General features: G+C 36.5%; 1 pseudogene; it reads right to left on the bottom strand.

The window, feature by feature from the left end:
- Nucleotides 1-19,473, bottom strand: part of LOC123940729 — a 128,434-nt pseudogene that overhangs the window by 17,839 nt on the left and 91,122 nt on the right.

Raw genomic sequence — 19,473 nt, 5'->3', positions numbered from 1 at the left:
TTTTTCTTTTTTTTCTGAACCTCTTCTTATACCCTTTCTCCCCCCCACAATTTGGGGTCTCTTCTGACTTGGTTACAGCACATTTTTCTGGGGTCTTTGCCACCCTTTTAGTATTTTATTTGATCCTTCATATCCTCTTATCTGGACAAAATGACAAGGCAGAAAAAATCACCACAAACAAAAGAACAAGAGGCAGTACCGAAGGCTAGGGACCTAATCAACACAGACATTGGTAATATGTCAGATCAAGAGTTCAGAATGACAATTCTGAAGGTTCTAGCCGAGCTCAAAAAAGGCATTGAAGATATTAGAGAAACCCTCTCTGGAGATATAAGATCCCTTTCTGGGGAAATTAAAGAACTAAAATCAAAACAAGTTGAAATCAAAAAAGCTATTAATGAGGTGCAATAAAAAATGGAGGCTCTAATTGCTAGGATAAATGAGGCAGAAGAAAGAATTACTGATACAGAAGACCAAATGACAGAGAATAAAGAAGCTGAGCAAAAGAGGGACAAACAGCTACTGGAACATGAGGGGAGAATTCGAGAGATAAGTGACACCATAGGAAGAAACAACATTAGAATAATTGGGATTCCAGAAGAAGAAGAAATAGAGAGGGGAGCAGAAGGTCTATTGGAGAGAATTATTGGAGAGAATTTCCCTAATATGGCAAAGGGAACAAGCATCAAAATCCAGGAGGTGCAGAGAACCCCCCTCAAAGTCAACAAGAATAGGTCCACACCCCATCACCTAATAGTAAAATTTACAAGTCTTACTGACAAAGAGAAAATCCTGAAAGCAGCCTGGGAAAAGAAGTCTGTAACATACAATGGTAAAAATATTAGATTGGCAGCAGACTTATCCACAGAGACCTGGCAGGCCAGAAAGAGCTGGCATGATATATTCAGAGCACTAAATGAGAAAAACATGCAGCCAAGAATACTATATCCAGCTTGGCTATCATTGAAAATAGAAGGAGAGATAAAAAGCTTCCAGGACAAACAAAAACTGAAAGAATTTGCAAACACCAAACCAGCTCTACAGGAAATATTGAAAGGGGTCCTCTAAGCAAAGAGAGACCCTAAAAGTAGTAGATCAGAAAGGTACAGGGACAGTATACGGTAACAATCACCTTACAGGCAATATAATGGCACTAAATTCACATCTCTCAATAGTTACCCTGAGTGTTAATGGGCTAAATGCCCCAATCAAAAGACACAGGGTATCAGAATGGATAAAAAAACAAAACCCATCTATATGTTGCCTACAAGAAACTCATTTTAGACGCGAACACACCTCCAGATTTAAAGGGAGGGGGTGGAAAACAATTTACCATGCTAATGGGCATCAGAAGAAAGCTGGGTGGCAATCCTTATATCAGATCAATTAGATTTTAAGCCAAAGACTGTAATAAGAGATGAGGAAGGACACTATATCATACTCAAAGGGTCTGTCCAACAAGAAGATCTAACAACTTTAAATATCTATGCCCCTATCATGGGAGCAGCCAACTATATAAACCAATTAATTACAAAATCAAAGAAACACATCAATAATAATACAATAAGGGTAGGGGACTTTAACACTCCCCTCACGGAAATGGACAGATCATCCAAGCAAAAGATCAACAAGGAAATAAAGGCCTTAAATGACACACTGGACCAGATGGACATCACAGATATATTCAGAACATTTCATCCCAAAGCAACAGAATACACATTCTTCTCTAGTGTACATGGAACATTCTGCAGAATACATCACATCCTGGGTCACAAATCAGGTCTCAACTGGTATCAAAAGATTAGGATCATTCCCTGCATATTTTCAGACCACAATGCTCTGAAGCTAGAACTCAATCACAAGAGGAAAGCTGGAAGGAACCCAAATACATGGAGACTAAACAGCATCCTTCTAAAGAATGAATGGGTCAACAAGGAAATTAAAGAAGAATTGAAAAAATTCATGGAAACAAATGATAATGAAAACACAATGGTTCAAAATCTGTGGGACACAGCAAAGGCAGTCCTGAGAGGAAAATATATAGCAGTACAAGCCTTTCTCAAGAAACAATAAAGGTCTCAAGTACACACCCTAACCCTACACGTAAGGGAGCTGGAGAAAGAACAAGAAAGAAACCCTAAACCCAGCAGGAGAAGAGAAATCATAAAGATCAGAGCAGAAATCAATGAAATAGAAACCAAAAAAAAAAAAAAAAAAAAAAACAATAGAACAAATCAACAAAACTAGGAGCTGGTTCTTTGAAAGAATCAATAAGATTGATAAACCCCTGGCCAGACTTATCAAAAAGAAAAGAGAAAGGACCCAAATAAATAAAATCATGAATGAAAGAGGAGAGATCACAACTAACACCCAAGAAATACAGACAATTATAAGAACATACTATGAGCAACTCTACGCCAACAAATTTGACAATCTGGAAGAAATGGATGCATTCCTAGAGACATATAAACTACCACAACTGAACCTGGAAGAAATAGAAAACCTGAACAGGCCCATAACCAGTAAGGAGATTGAAACAGTCATCAAAAATCTCCAAACAAACAAAAGCCCAGGGCCAGATGACTTCCCAGGGGAATTCTACACCAAACATTGAAAGAAGAACTAATTCCTATTCTCCTGAAACTGTTCCAAAAAATAGAAATGGAAGGAAAACTTCTAAACTCATGTTATGAGGCCAGCATAACCTTGATCCCAAAACCAGACAAGGATCCCACCAAAAAAGAGAACTACAGACCAATATCCTTGATGAACACAGATGCAAAAATTCTCACCAAAATACTAGCCAATAGGATTCAACAGTACATTAAAAGGATGATTCACCACGACCAATTGGGATTTATTCCAGGGCTGCAGGGTTGGTTCAACATGTGCAAATCAATCAATGTGATAAAACACATTAATAAAAGAAAGAACAAGAACCATATGATATTCTCAATAGATGCTGAAAAAGCACTTGACACAGTACAGCATCCCTTCCTGATCAAAACTCTTCAATGTGTAGGGATAGAGGGCACATACCTCAATATTATCAAAGCCATCTATGAAAAACCCACCGCAAATATCATTCTCAATGGAGAAAAACTGAAAGCTTTTCCGTTAAGGTCAGGAACATGGCAGGGATGTCCATTATCACAACTGCTATTCAACATAGTACTAGAAGTCCTAGCCTCAGAAATCAGACAACAAAAAGAAATTAAAGGCATCCAAATCAGCAAAGAAGAAGTCAAACTATCACTCTTCGCAGATGATATGATACTATATGTGGAAAACCCAAAAGACTGCACTCCAAAACTGCTAGAACTTGTACAGGAATTCAGTAAAGTGTCAGGATATAAAATCAATGCACAGAAATCAGTTGCATTTCTGTACACCAACAACAAGACAGAAGAAAGAGAAATTAAGGAGTCAATCCCATTTATAATTGTACCCAAAACTATAAGATACCTAGGAATAAACCTAACCAAAGAGGCTAAGAATCTATATGCAGAAAAGTATAAAGTATTCATGAAAGAAATTGAGGAAGACACAAAGAAATGGAAAAATATTCCATGCTCCTGGATTGGAAGAATAAATATTGTGAAAATGTCTAAGCTATGTAAAGCAATCTACACATTTAATGCAATCCCTATCAAAATACCATCCATTTTTTTCAAATAAATGGAACAAATAATCCTAAAGTTTATATGGAACCAGAAAAGACCTCGAATAGCCAAAGGAATATTGAAAAAGAAAGCCAAAGTGAGTGGCATCACAATTCCAGACTTCAAGCTCTATTACAAAGCTGTCATCATCAAGACAGCATGCTACTGGCACAAAGACACATAAATCAATGGAACAGAATAGAGAGCCCAGAAATAGACCCTCAACTCTGTGGTCAACTAATCTTCGACAAAGCAGGAAAAAATGTCCAATGGAAAAAAGACAGCCTCTTCAATAAATGGTGCTGGGAAAATTGGACAGCCACATGCAGAAAAATGAAATTAGACCACTTCCTTACACCATACACGAAAATAGACTCCAAATGGATGAAGGACCTCAATGTGAGAAAGGAATCTATCAAAATCCTTGAGGAGAATGCAGGCAGCAACCTCTTTGACCTCAGCCACAGCAACATCTTCCTAGGAACATCCGCAAAGGCAAGGGAAGCAAGGGCAAAAATGAACTATTGGGATTTCATCAAGATCAAAAGCTTTTGCACAGCAAAGGAAACAATTAACAAAACCAAAAGACAACTGACAGAATGGGAGAAGATATTTACAAATGACATATCAGATAAAGGGCTAGTGTCCAAAATCTATAAGGAGCTTAGCAAACTCAACACCCAAAGAACAAACAATCCAATCAAGAAATGGGCAGAGGACATGAACAGACATTTCTGCAAAGAAGACATCCAGATGGCCAACAGACACATGGAAAACTGCTCCACATCAGTCGGCATCAGGGAAATACAAATCAAAATACAATGAGATATCACTTCACACCAGTCAGAATGGCTAAAATTAACATGTCAGGAAATGACAGATGCTGGCGAGGATGCGGAGAAAGGGGAACCCTCCTACACTGTTGGTGGGAATGCAAGCTGGTGCAACCACTCTGGAAAACAGCATGGAGGCTCCTCAAAAGTTGAAAATAGAACTACCCTATGACCCAGCAATTGCACTACTGGGTATTTACCCTAAAGATACAAACGTAGTGATCCGAAGGGGCACGTGCACCCGAATGTTTATAGCAGCAATGTCTACAATAGCCAAACTATGGAAAGAAGCTAGATGTCCATCAACAGATGAATGGATAAAGAAGAGGTGGTATATATACACAATGGAATACTATGCAGCCACCAAAAGAAATGAAATCTTGCCATTTGAGACAATGTGGATGGAACTAGAGGGTATCAGGCTTAGTGAAATAAGTCAATCAGAGAAAGACAAATGTCATATGATCTCCCTGATATGAGGACATGGAGATGCAACATGGGGGGTTAGGGGGATAGGAGAAGAATAAATGAAACAAGATGGGATTGGGAGGGAGACAAACCATAAGTAACTCTTAATCTCACAAAACAAACTGGGGGTTACTGGGGGGAAGTGGGGTTGGGAGAGGGAGAGTGGAGTTATGGACATTGGGGAGGGTATGTGCTATGGTGAGTGCTGTGAAGTTTGTAAACCTGGCGGTTCACAGACCTGTACCCCTGGGGATAAAAATACATTATATGTTTATTAAAAAAATAAGAAATAAAAATAGAGCTTCCCTTTGACCCTGCAATTGCACTACTGGGTATTTACCCCAGAGATTCAGATGTAATGAAAAAAGCACCATATGTACCCCAATGTTCATAGCAGCAATAGCCACAGTTGCCAAACTGTGGAAAGAACCAAGATGCACTTCAACGGACGAATGGATAAAGAAGATATGGTCCATATATCCAATGGAGTATTATGCCTCCATCAGAAAGGATGAATACCTAACTTTTATATCAACATGGATGGGACTGGAAGAGATTATGCCGAGTGAAATAAGTCAATCAGAGCGAGTCAAGTATCATATGGTTTCACTTACTTGTGGAGCATAAGGGATAACATGGAGGACACTGGGAGAGGGAGAGGAGAAGTGAGATGGGGGAAATTGGAGGGGAGACAAACCATGAGAGACTGTGGACTCTGAGAAACAAACAGGGTTTTGGAGGGGAAGGAGGTGGGGGGGGTGGGTGAGCCTGGTGGTGGGTACTATGGAGGGCACGTATCGCATGGAGTACTGGGTGTGGTGCATAAACAATGAATTCTGGAACACTGGAAAGAAATAACATAAATTTAAAAAAAAAAGAAAAGGCTTACTCTCACATCTTTAGGTGCAAAAATATTCATTTTCAAAAACTTACATGGTTCATTTACATATATGACTCTACCATTTTTCATAATGTAAAATCCCATGAAACATAACTCCTGTTAGATCAAGTATTAATTTTTCAGCCTGCCATTAAAAGCCTTCCACTAGCTGACTCCATCTGACCAAAAGAAAATTATCTACCCCTAAGTGACAACTGATTTAGAGATATGGTAAAAGCCTGATAAATATTTGATTTCTGCTTATTTGGGAGCCTACAAAATGAAGAAATAACAAAAAGCCAACTATTCCTCCATGGTCCCTAAGATGATTAGTGCTCTGAAGGTTTCTTGCTCCAGACAGAAGTTTAGCAGTATGGGGCTGGGAATTTTCAATACATACAATGTGTAGTGGGCACTGACATGCAAAAGTATGGGAGAAGATGAAATACAAGGAGTTTAAACAGGAAGATGTGGACTATATAGAAATTTAAATGTTCAGATACATAGAATACTTTTTGTGGATCCCAATGATTTCAGAGTTTTTAATAATAATTTGAACACATACCATCAATAAATACTTAAAATGGTGCTAAGAAAACAGTCTTCTTCAATATTTTGGATATCCTAATAACCTCTGTTGAGCCACCGCTTTTAAAACAAACACACAAGTAGAATGAACTAAAAATGAAGGAACCACATATAATGATTGGTTAATCTCTAAAAACATTGGCAATTTGGTGTGATACAACAAACTGGTATATAACAACTGAAACAAAGAACAATTAACAGATGTAAAAATTAAAATTTATAACTTATTAGCAAAACTACTAAGTAACTGGTTTACTGAAACAGAACATCTTTAAAGTATTTGAAGTATTACTAAGTGAACCCATATTTACATTAGTTTTCTAAGGACTGTGTTCAGCAAATTTAGGCATGAGCCATCACTTCAAAATCCTTAGTGAAACAGAAGACCAATTAATACGCTATTGATCCCTAAAAGGAAAATTAGCAGTGTTTAGTCTATAGAAAAAGCATATGTCATTAAAATATTAAGTTAAAAATCCAGAGACATTTCAACATACGTGAACTTTATGATAAAGGTTGTTGTCATGGATTCCTGGTAAATATCTACACCTTCCCAAAATGGTCTGAACAAACCCATTTCTTTTACAATTCTTCACTGTCTCTCTCATGAAATGATTAATGCCTACAAAGAAAATACAAAAATAATTATAACCAAAGTCCATTCTTAAGTTCATTCACTATCTTCAATATAGTGAAATATGCCAAAACCCTACCATGATTCTTCAAATTATATTGCATCATCAAAACTTTGCATATAAACTTTCATTCCCTTTTTGCAGACTCAGAAAGTTAGAAACTAAAGGGACTTTAGAAATGACATACTCTACATAATCTCTTCCAGTCCCGTCCATGTTGATACAAAAGTTCAAGTTGGGTATTCATCCTTTCTGATGAATATATATGTGTGTGTGTGTACGTGTGTGTGTGTGTGTGTGTGTACATATATATATACATACACACTCCATATATGGACCACATCTTCTTTATCCATTTGTCCATTGAAGGGCATCTTGGTTCTTTCCACAGTTTGGCAACTGTGGCCATTGCTGCTATGAACATTGGGGTACAGATGGTCCTTCTTTTCACTACATCTATATCTTTGGGGTAAATACCCAGTAGTGCAATTGCACTATTTTTAGGGAAGCTCTATTTTTAATTTCTTAAGAAATCTCCACACTGTTTTCCAAAGTGTCTGCACTAACTTGCATTCCCACCAAGAGTGTAAGAGGGTTCCCTTTTCTCCACATCCTCTCCAACACTTGTTGTTTACTGCCTTGTTGATTTTGGCCATTCTAACTGGTATAAGTCAAGCAGAGAGAGTCAGTTATCATATGGTTTCACTTATTTGTGGAGCATAAGGAGTAACACGAAGGACATGGGGATATGGAGAGGTGAAAGGAGTCGGGGGAAATTGGAGGGGAGATGAACCATGAGACACTGTGGACTCTGAAAAACAATCCGAGGGTTTTGGAGGGGCCACAGATGGGAGGTTGGGTGAGCCTCGTGGTGGGTATTAAGGAGGGCACGTGTTGCATGGAGCACTGGGTGTGGTACCTAAACAATGAATTCTGGAACACTGAAAAGAAATTTTTTTTTTTTTTTAGATTTATTTTTTTGACAGATAGAGATTACAAGTAGGCAGAGAGGCAGGCAGAGAGAGAGAGAGAGGAGGAAGCAGGCTCCCAGCCAAGCAGAGAGCCCGATGCGGGGCTCGATCCCAGGACCCCGGGATCATGACCTGAGCCGAATGCAGAGGCCTTAACCCGCTGAGCCACCCAGGCGCCCCATCACTGAAAAGAAATTTTAAAAATAAATAAAAATGAAAAAAAAAGGAAAAAAGGAAAGAAATGATATACTCTAACTCTATCACGAACAAAAAATATGAAACTAAACTCCAGAACAACAGAGCAGGTACTAAAACCTAGGATCTTAAGATTATTCCATGGTACTTTTCACAGGCTTCTTCTGCTCTTTGATTATGTTAATCTTTTACTCTTTGGTCTTACCACTTCCAGGCTTAAAACATTAATAGCTCCTTGTTAGCATCTAACCTACAATCCAAATAGGACCTAACTGAAATTAATACATGAATAATAAATACTTCATTAGGAATATATACAATTCACTTCTTAAAAGTTTTAAAAGTTACAAAGTTTAAAAAGACTATATATAGTATACTATTCAAACAAATTCATATTCCCTATACCAGCATTCATCCTTTGCAATATAGGCTCATTATTATGTCCTATAGATCTTCAGGGTGAGTTTGTTGTTCCAGGCCAGCCAAAGTCTTCACTGCTCATTCCTGTCTCTGAGTTAGAGAAGTCTTCTCTAACTGGTCTGTCTTTATTTATATGTGCTGATCTATCTTTATTCATATGTGCAACCTCTGCTTTCTCACAGCTCTGCTCATCCTAAATAATAACCATTAACAACTCTTAACCAAAACACCTCATTTGAAGATTTCCGTTTGTGACTAGCACAGGAGAGACATTTGAGGAGACTGTGGGTGAAAGGAAGGGGAGAAAACCCTGCCAACTGAAGCTGTTGGTGATATTCAACCACCAGCATAAGAATTTTAGAAAGTAAAAAGGCTCTCACCTTTTCTGTTTAGGAATTACTGTGTTATTATTGAGTGAAAAGCAAAGAAAATGATGAGATTGAAGAGAATGCATCTCTACAAATTCTCTTACCTGACTCCTGTCAGAGGCCCTCAAACATTCAGAGGCTGAAAGAACTACTTTAAAAAAGCAAACAAAGGGAAGGGTTGGAGGGGGCAAACCAGGAAACAGATTCTCAACTCTAGCAAATGAACTGATGGTTACCAGAGGGGAGGTACGTGAGGGATGGGTGAGTAGGGAAGGGGATTAAGGAGTGTACTATGATGAGCACCAGGTGGTATGAAAGCGCTGAATCACTGTACTGCACACCTGAAACTAATATTATACCGCACATTAACTAACTGGAATTTACATAACAACAAAAAAAATCAATCCTGATATATAATTTACATACAGTAGAGGGAACCCACTTTAGGTGAATAGTTAGATGCATTTTAACAAAGGTACACTACAAGATATGAAACATTTTTATCACCTTTATCAGTCAGCCCTCCATTATCAGCCTCAAACTCTCATTGATCTGCTTTATAACACTATACCTAGGTTTTTCATGTTCTTAAAATTCATAAAAATTGACTTATGCTGTACATCCTCATTTGAGTTTGCTTTCTTTTGCTAAGTAGTATTCCATAGCAGAGATATACCAAAATTTGGTTTGGTTTGGTTTGGTTTGGTTACCATGGTCCTGTTCATAGATATTTGGTTGTTAGGAACAAAACTACTATAACATTTACATATAAGTCTTTCTTTGGATATGTTTTCATTTTTCTTGGACAAATACGCAATACTAAAATTGCAGATCACATAATTGTTTCACTCTATATCAAAGAGTCATAGCATTTTCCAAAGTAGTTGTACCATTTTATAACTCTATCAGCAATATAAAAGAAATACAGTGCTTTTTATTTTAGCCATTCCAGTGTTTTTGTAATAGTATCTCTTTGTGGTTTTAATTTGCTTTTCCCTGATGACTAATGATGATAACATGTGACATGGTCATTCATGGTCACTCTTCTTTTGTGAAGTGTCTGTTCAAATCTTTTGACCTTGATTTTATTGGATTGTTTGCCTTCTCAGCATTGAGTTATAAGAGTGTTTTACATATTTTTGATGCAAGTTCATTGGACAACAGGAACTGCAAATATCTTCTCTCTTGTGGCTTGCCTTATATTTGCTTAATGGTGTCTTTTACCAATGTTTATATTTTATGCTTAATTTGGTGTAATTATCACCTAAAAAATCTTTGCCTACCTCAATGTCACAAAGTGTTTTTCACCTATTTTCTTCCAGAAGATTTATAGTTTTAGCTTTTATTTTTAAGTCTATGCTCCATATGAAGCTAACTTTGGAATATAGTATAAGATAATAGTTGAAGTTCATTTTTTTCCCGTACTGGTCTCCAGTTGTTCTAGAACCAGTTGTTGACATGACTATGCTCCATTGAGTTAACCATGGTGATTGCTGAAAATAAAGCCACCATATATGTATAGGTCTATTTCTTTTTTTTTTTTAAGGTCTTTTTTTTTTAATTAACATATAATGTATTATGAGCCCCAGGGGTACAGGTCTGTGAATTACCACGTTTACACACTTCGCAGCGCTCACCATAGGTCTATTTCTGAACCCTTTATTGTGACCCATTTTTCTTCATGTCTACCCTTATGCCTACTTTGATTATTATAGTTTTATATAAGTTTTGAACCCAGGGAGTGTTAGTACTCAACACTGTATTTTTCCCAAAAAAATTTTCCTAATTATTCCAGGCCCTTTTAATTTCCATATAAATTTAAGATCAATTTGTCAAATTCGACACAAAAATCTAATGGACTAAAGACTGGAATTAAATTGAATCTATAGGACAATTTATAGAAAATTGACATCACAATAACATTGTGTCTTCTAATAAATTAACATGGTAAACCTCACATTTACCTAAGTATCTTCAATTTCTTTCAGGATTGTTTTAGAGTTTTCAGTAAAGTCTTGCACATACTGTTGAATTTATCCCACATATTTCAGGTATTTTGATGTTATCATTATGGTTTTATTTTTACTCCATTCACTAATTACTAGCATACAAAAATCCAACTGATTTTTACAAATTAACTTTATATGGGGATGGGGCACCTGGGTGGCTTAGTGGGCTAAGCCACTGACTTTGGATCAGGTCATGATCTCGGGATCCTGGGATCCAACCCGGCTCTACACTCAGGAGGGAGTCTGCTTTTTGCCTCTCTCTCTTCCACTTTCTCAACCCCTGCTTGCACTCTCTCTCAAATAAATAAATAAAATCTAAAAAAAAAAAAAAAAAACTTGTACAATGGAACATTTCTAAATTTAGTTATTTGTTCTAGTAGTTGTTTCATAGAATTGAAATTATTTTCTATGTATAAGATCACGTCATATGTGAATGAAGTTTTCTTTTTGGGGATTGAGGTCAGGGCTGATTACAAAGGGTATGAAGTAACTTTCTGGGATGATATGGTCATGATTCCATATCTAGGTTGTGGTGTAGGTTATAGGACTCTGTGCATTTGCCAAAATTTATACAAATATACATCTTAAAAGGGTAAATTTTATTGTATATAAATTGTACCTCAATAAATTGCCAAAAGACAAGGTAATTTAAAACAATAATACTCAAACTGCTCTTGTTCTTTCATAGTTTCTGGTACACTTAATCAATCGTTTACTGTTTTGAATTGAAGCTATTAAAACCTAAAGCATAGCACAATTCCAAGACTTTATGGCATATTCACAATGACAAACTAGTATATACATCAATTGGGTTTTTTAATCCCATTTTTGTTCCTATTTTTATGAAGACCATCTTAGCAAATAATCATAAGGATGATGTTATTTAATTAACAATATCTGGGGAAAACTTCTCAGTAATAGAAATGTTAACAGAAAATTTTGTAACACTATTTTTTCAATTAATATGGCAAGATAATTGACTAGTTTCTAGAAGATAACTAATAATTAATGTTTCTTTATCTGTATATCTGGATTTGAAGGAATCAATGCAGCAAGCGGCATCATTTTCTTTAATGCCCATCTGCTCTGCTGAAGATTTAGCACCCATTCCATAAATGATTCCATAGCAAATCTGAAAAGGAGTCATCACACTCAGTAAGTAAAGTAAAGGTCATAACTACATAAACTGCAAATATAAAAAGTTGATCAAGATTGAAATTTGGTAAACTTTTTACTTCATAGTGTGTCAAAGAAATGATTAGATCTGCTTTTGATAGGTTAAATTCATAGAACCTGATATCCAGAGAACATCTTTTCTCTTTTCTGCCTTTTCACAATACTTTCAGGCTGGGGGAGGAAGGGGAAGAACATGAATAAATCTAAATGTGTGTGTTTTAAGAAACTAACCCTAGTGATTTAAAAGGGAAGATTTATTTCTGACTCTTTGTCATGTATCCAGTAGTCTTCAGAGTAGCTTTCTACTCTTATAATAATACCACATTAACTTCTGCTTAGACAAGCGCCCAGGAGTCAGGAAAGAGAAGCATTACAAACATTCTTCTCCTGGCTCCTGCATAGGACAGAGCAGGAAGAGAAGGCTTTGGGGTTCGATAATAGGGAATACTTGATTGGAAATAAATATGCCTCCTGATATCCCACAATTGCATAATTCAACTGGGTTAAACAAGTTCCTGAGGAAATTTTGGAAGTAGTAGAAGGAAATAATCTAAACAGGTCAGTAGGAAACTGTAAATTTAATAAAAAGTATTTCATTTAAATAAATAGTTAACTAGTTTAACTAGTTAAATTCTAGTTCCAAATAACTAGCTTAAATCCTAGTTCCAGAATTTATAAGATTATCTTGCAGAAGCTACCTAAACTCTTGTATCTCGACTTCTTCATCCATGAGGATAGTATACCTGCATCATGGAATTGTGAAGATTACTAAATTATTACCTCTAAGTGTTCAGAAAATTAACATAAAGCAAGTTCATATAAATGTCATTAAATATAATTTTAAAAGATAACTTGTAAAAGATGATTATCAGAGTACCAAGCTACTTTTAATGTGATAAAATAACTAGAAGTTTTTTGTCCTTTCCTGTCTTTTTTAATACATTGAGAAGGATTTTTTTCCCCTCCTTTTATCTTTTCCTTTTTGGTGTTTCTACTTTTTTTTTTAATCTTTTTTTTTTTTTTTTTAACTGTGACTCTTTTTTTTTTTTTTTTTTTAACTTGGGTAGTACACAGTACTGGCTGAGATCTCAGCCAGACCCAAGGAGTAAACGGTACAGAGCATAAACACTATTAAGTCATTCAAGAACTTATGAAAAAGAGGCAGATATCATCAATGGATGAGTGTTTAGGTGATAAAGTCAGCATATCTAAGTTGTGGCATTCTGAGCTCCTCTTGGCTCCACCACTTATAGCTGTATGATCTTTAGCAAATTACTAACTTTTGGTGCTTCCCTTTATGCCTATTTAAAATGGGAATAATAACTGTACCTATTTCATGCATTTATTATGAAGGTTAAATATTGGAACATTAATTCTTTTTTTTTTTTTTAAAGATTTTATTTATTTGACAGAGAGAGATCACAAGTAGGCAGAGAGGCAGGCAGAGAGAGAGGAGGAAGCAGGCTCCCTGTGGAGCAGAGACCCCGATGCGGGGCTCGATCCCAGGACCCTGAGATCATGACCTGAGCCGAAGGCAGCGGCTTAATCCACTGAGCCACCCAGGCGCCCCGGAACATTAGTTCTTTATCCAGGGTTCGATACTTGCTGAATGCAGGAGCCCAGAGATTATCAGAGAGGGCAAAGCTGGTTTTCTGAAGAGTGGAAGAAACATGTGCTGGTGCTGAACAGGCAATGGCTGAGAGGAAGGGTTTCATGTCTAATGAGCCAGTCAAGACTTACAGCTGTGAGTAACTAGAAGTATAAATGCAAAACTAACACAGCAGGATCTTAAAGGTGGGAGTGATGGTCTCTTGTCTCAGCCAGAAACCCTATTTTTCAAAAAATGGCCTCAGATCTCCCACAGGCCAAGTGGTGAAAGAAGTATCAGTGTCAATGGAGGCCAGAAAATGGTATAAATATGGCCTTTGACTTTCTCTGTGCATGACAGTCATCCAGGAGTAGGAACTAATAAGGACCCACTTGAAAAGTCCAAGGACAGTATAAAGTTTCACATGTGGATTAGCTAACCAATGATCTCAAAAAACAAAAAAGCTATCAGTTATTAATTATAATCCACAGTTCAGTGATTCTTTTCAATAAACATTTAGAGAACACCTATAAAAATAAAAATATGAAAATGTTTACAGACTAGAAAGACATTTTTTAAATACACATATATACACATAAATAACAACTACTACCACCACAATATCTACCACTAATGTGGATGGCTTTCCTCATGCAAGGTAGCCTCCGACAAAGTCTAGCTGATTCTTTCTACTGACTCTATGAAGGAGAATATGATGAATACCATGAGACAAGCTCAGCTGAATATGGTTTGAAAGACCCACAGATGGAGAAATCATCACTCCCCAACTGCAAATGATCAAGGCATTTTTAAAATTTTTTTAATCATTAAAATTTTCATATATGTTAAACATCTTCACCTGCTTTGCTTGTTGCCTCAGATCATCCCCAACAGACTCTGGCTCAATCATCTTCCACTCAGCTGCAATACTCCTGAAAACATCAGCCCCAGTGTTTAATACTTGAATGAGGCAACAATCATGGATAAATGAGCCAAGATCCTCAGTTCAGGTTGAGAGTAATCAACAGCTAATATTAAGCCACCTGAAATAGAAATAATTTTAGAAAAGCTGGTACAAAGATAAGGCCACATTTTATACAACTGAGCAGGATGACAGAAATTTAGTTCTAACTTAGAACCGTAAGATTAGGAAGGGAGGAAAAACTGAAGGGGAGGAAATCAGAGAGGGAGACAAACCAGGCTCTGGACTCCACGAAACAAACAGGGTTACAGAAGGAGAGGAGTTGCGGAATGGGATAACCGGATGATGGGTATCAGTAGACTGTGGAGTGGATTCTGAAAAACAAACTGAGGGTTTCGGAATGGAGGAGGGTGAAGGGTTGGGTGAGCCTGGTGGTGGGTATTAAGGAGGGCACGTTTTGCATGGAGCACTGGGTGTGATGCATAAACAATGAATCTTGGAACACTGAAAAAATAAAGCTTAAATAAAAAAATAAATAAAAATTTTAAAAAAGGAAAAAAGCATTCAGTGGAAACAAGGGGTTGATATGTGGAGAAGGGTTACTTAGAGGATTCAGAGTTTACCTATGTAATGGAAATTACTAGATTAGATATACATGGCAAAAATAGAATTTAAAAGATTATGGCTAAGAAAAAAGGAGGGAAAATGCGACTGATATCACCACACACTCATTGCCATATTATAAAAAAGGCATGCTACAAATCAAGAATGAGAGAAAATATAAACAAGCAGTTCACAGAAACAACCAAAAGAACCCTAAACATACTAAAGAATGCTCAACTTCATTCTCAATAAAAGAAATGCAAACTAAAACTATAGCAAGAAACAATTTTTCTCTAGTGAACTAAAATCCAGAAATTGGACATCACATTCCGTGGCAAGGCTGAGAAAGAAACACTTACTATTATTGGGAACTAAATGGTCACTGCCCCCTATTACAATGCAATTCAACAATTTCTATCAAAACTGATCAGGTTTACTGTGTGACTCAGCAAACCCACAGTTTGTTACACAGATGACCTGCACAGAGATTAAACTGGTTTACATTCAAATTTATTTACTGATAATCACAACTCTCCATTATAAAAACATTACATGAAAAAAGGCACATAACAGTGTATCTGGAATCTTTAATTTTGTGTAAGAATAGAAGAAGAAAATATTACATATTCATATTTGCTTACCTCTGCATTAAAAAATACTACAGGAATATATAAGAAACTCATATAGGAGGTCATCTAGAAGAGCTGTAGACAATAGGATAGCTAGGACATGGAAGGAAGCAAACTTCTCAAACATACCTTTCATTTATTTTGATTGTGAAACTATGTAGAATGAATGAACAACTTAAAAATATATAATAATACAAAACAAATTACTACAACTTTTATGGCCTTCCTGCCATAAATAAGAAAAAAACTGACAAATCTGTTTTTAGGTGTTGGAATAGACAGTGCAGGACTACAATCTCTAAAAAGCAGGGAGGAGAAAGGAGACAAGGTGAGCCATGCAACTATCTCAGTTTTCTGAAAGGAGGAATTTACCAGAACACAGTGCAGGGAAGAACAGATGAAACAACGCACTATGATCTGAGCTGAGGAGGCAGAGACTAGAGTTTGTGCCTACCGAGGAGGCTAGAATTTTGTGGTAATTTGACCAAGTACTAAAGGAGCGAGAAAGTTCAGGAAGCCAGGCAAAAAAACAATACTAAAGAAATAACTACTACCAAAGACACAGCCACCATCACATAGTTGTCAGCTGATCAGCTACTTGAATAACAATCTCTTGAATGTTGAGAGATGCTCAAGCTGTGACCAGACCAAGTAGACAGACCCTGTTAACACACTGAGCACCAAGTAGAGACCTCAACAAGGCCACAGCTTACAATCAGGGCTAATCTAGCCCTAGGAAAAAAGCCACTTTAAACATTTGCTAACAAAGCTTTAAAAGTCACAAAATGATCAAGCTGAATGTGAAAGTAATCATCTTCCAGAAGAAAATGTTATTAATGAAGACTACAAAATCCCAAGTCAATAATGTAGCGACCATTATGTCCAGCACACAATTAAAAAAAAATACTAGACATAAGAAGAACCAGGAAAATGTGACTCTGAGGAGAATATTTAATCAATAGAAAAATGACCCCCAAATTAAGAGATGATGGAATTTTAAACAGCTACCATAAATAATGTTCAGGAATTTAAAGAAACATGCATATAATGATGTAATAAATAATGAATTGCTAGAAGGTAATAAAAGCCAGACAAAAAAATCAAATGAAAATTCTGAAACTAAAAATACAATATCTGAAATGTAAAATTCACTAGAAGGATACGACAGCAATTAGACACTGCAGAAGAGAAATCCATGAACATTTAACAGTCAGTAGAAAATATACATTGTAGCACAGAATAAAAAAAAAAAAAAAAAACAGGGGGAGAATAAAAAAGAAAAAAGTTTCAGTGACCTGTGGGGCAATACCAAGTGGTATTACATATGTATATTTGGAGCAACAAGAAGAAAGGAGAGAGCAGAGAAAAATGAACAAAAAATATTACAAGTGGGACATCTAGGTGGCTCAGTCGTTTAAGTGTCTGACTCTTGGTTTCAGCTAAGATCATGATCTCATAGGTCATGGATCAAGTCCCGCATGGGGCTCTGTGCTCCGCAGGGGAGTCGGCTTGATGATTCTCTCCCTCTGCCCCACCCCCATGCTTGTGCACGCTTTCTCTCTTTCTAAAATAAATAATCTTTAAAAAAATTACAAGAGGGGTGCCTAGGTGGCTCAGTTGGTTAAGTGCCTGCCTTTGGCTCAGGTCACGATCCCAGGGACCTGGGATTGAGCCCCGCATTGGGATCCTCGTTTGGCGTGGAGCCTGCTTCTCCCTCTTCCTCTGCTGCTCTCTCTCTCTCTCAAATAAATAAAGAAAATCTTTTAAAAAATTAAAGAATATAAAAAATTAAAAATTTACAAGAAATAATGATTGAAAATGTTTCAAATTTACTGAAAAATATAAGCACATATATTAAAAAACAAAAACAAAAACAAAAAAACTAAGCCAACTTAGGATATCCAGCAAACTCAAAAGTCTTAGAAGCAAAGCATGAAAAACTACCCAAAGAGTCTCAATAACAAAATTTAAAAAGCATCCAGGGAGAAGTTGGTTGTATTATGCTTACAGGAGGAGCAAGAAAAATGATGGTGTACTTCTCAATAGAAATAATACAAACCAGAAGCTAATAAAAATATATACTTAAAGTGCTGAAGGAGAAGGACTGTAAATCTAGAAATCTATGTCACATAAAATTATCTTTCAAAAGTGAGGATAAATAAAGAAATCTAGAGACATGGGAATGCTGGGATAAATCACTGTCAGTAGAACTGCATTATAAGAAATCTTAAAGGAAGTACTCTGAAAGAAGTACTTCAAGATTCCTTGAATTACTCCAAGAAATGAAAAGTGCCAGAAATGGTAAAAAGTGGACAGGTAGGAAAGACACTTTTTTATTTCTTGATTTCTTTGAAAGATAATAGACTTTTTAAGGCAAAAATAATAACTGTATGGTAGAGTTTATAAGTCATAGAAATTAAATCTATTATATAAGTGGGGAAATGGAAAAAAACTTTACAGATGAAGTGGTATAAGATTATTTGAAGACAGTATGTGATGGAATACATACATACGTATTGTATACTCTGAAATATCTAAGATAGTTAATAAGACGATAGAGAAAATAAAAAGCACAATAAAAATAGTCACTTAAAGCTTTAAAAAATAAAGAACAGATAGAATAAAACACAAATAGCAAGACAGTAGAGTTAAACCAACTGTATGCCAATGATTACTTTAGATGCCAATGGACTAAACACTACATTCATTTTATATTTTTTAAGATTTTGTTTATTTATTTTACAGACAGATCACAAGTAAGCAGAGAGGCAGGCAGAGAGAGAGAGAGAGGAAGGGAAGCAGGCTCCCTGCTGAGCAGAGAGCCCAATGCCGAGCTCGATGCCAGGACCCCGGGATCACGACCTGAGCTGAAGGCAGAGGCTTCAACACACTGAGCCACCCAGGTGCCCCTAAACACTACATTTAAATGAGAGAAATTTTCAGATTTAATCCATATATGTTTAATTTCAATGAACTTAAAAATTTTTTTAAAAGCAGCATAAAATTTGTCATATTAAACACAATTTTATTGTTTAAGTAAGAATAAATTGATGGATGAACAGATAAACAAAATAAAGTTTATACATATAATCAAATATTGTTCAGCCTTAAAAAGAATGGAAATTCTTTTTTTTTTTAGATTTTCTTTATTTATTTGACAGAGAGAGAGCTATCACAAGTAGGCAGAGAGGTAGGCAGAGTTGGGGGGAAGCAGGCTCCCCACTGAGCAGAGAGCCAATTGCAGGGTTTGATCCCAGGACCCTTGGATCATGACCTGAGCCGAAGGCAGAGGCTTAATCCACTGAGCCACCCAGGCACCCGAAAAGAATGGAAATTCTGACATATACTACAACATGGATGAATCCTGAAGATATGCTGCAAAGAGAAATAAGCCAGACACAAAAAGACAAATACTGTATAATCCACCTATAGTAGATACCTCAAGTAGTCAAAATCACAGAGACAGAAAGTAGAATGGTGGCAGCCAGGGACTGGGGGCTGATGGGAGGGAGAGTTACTGTTCAAT

The sequence above is a fragment of the Meles meles genome, chromosome 4, assembly GCF_922984935.1.
Source record: "Meles meles chromosome 4, mMelMel3.1 paternal haplotype, whole genome shotgun sequence".
NCBI lineage: Eukaryota > Metazoa > Chordata > Mammalia > Carnivora > Mustelidae > Meles > Meles meles.
The sequence above is the reverse complement of the archived record's forward strand: the minus strand, read 5'-3'. Positions and strand labels throughout refer to the sequence as shown.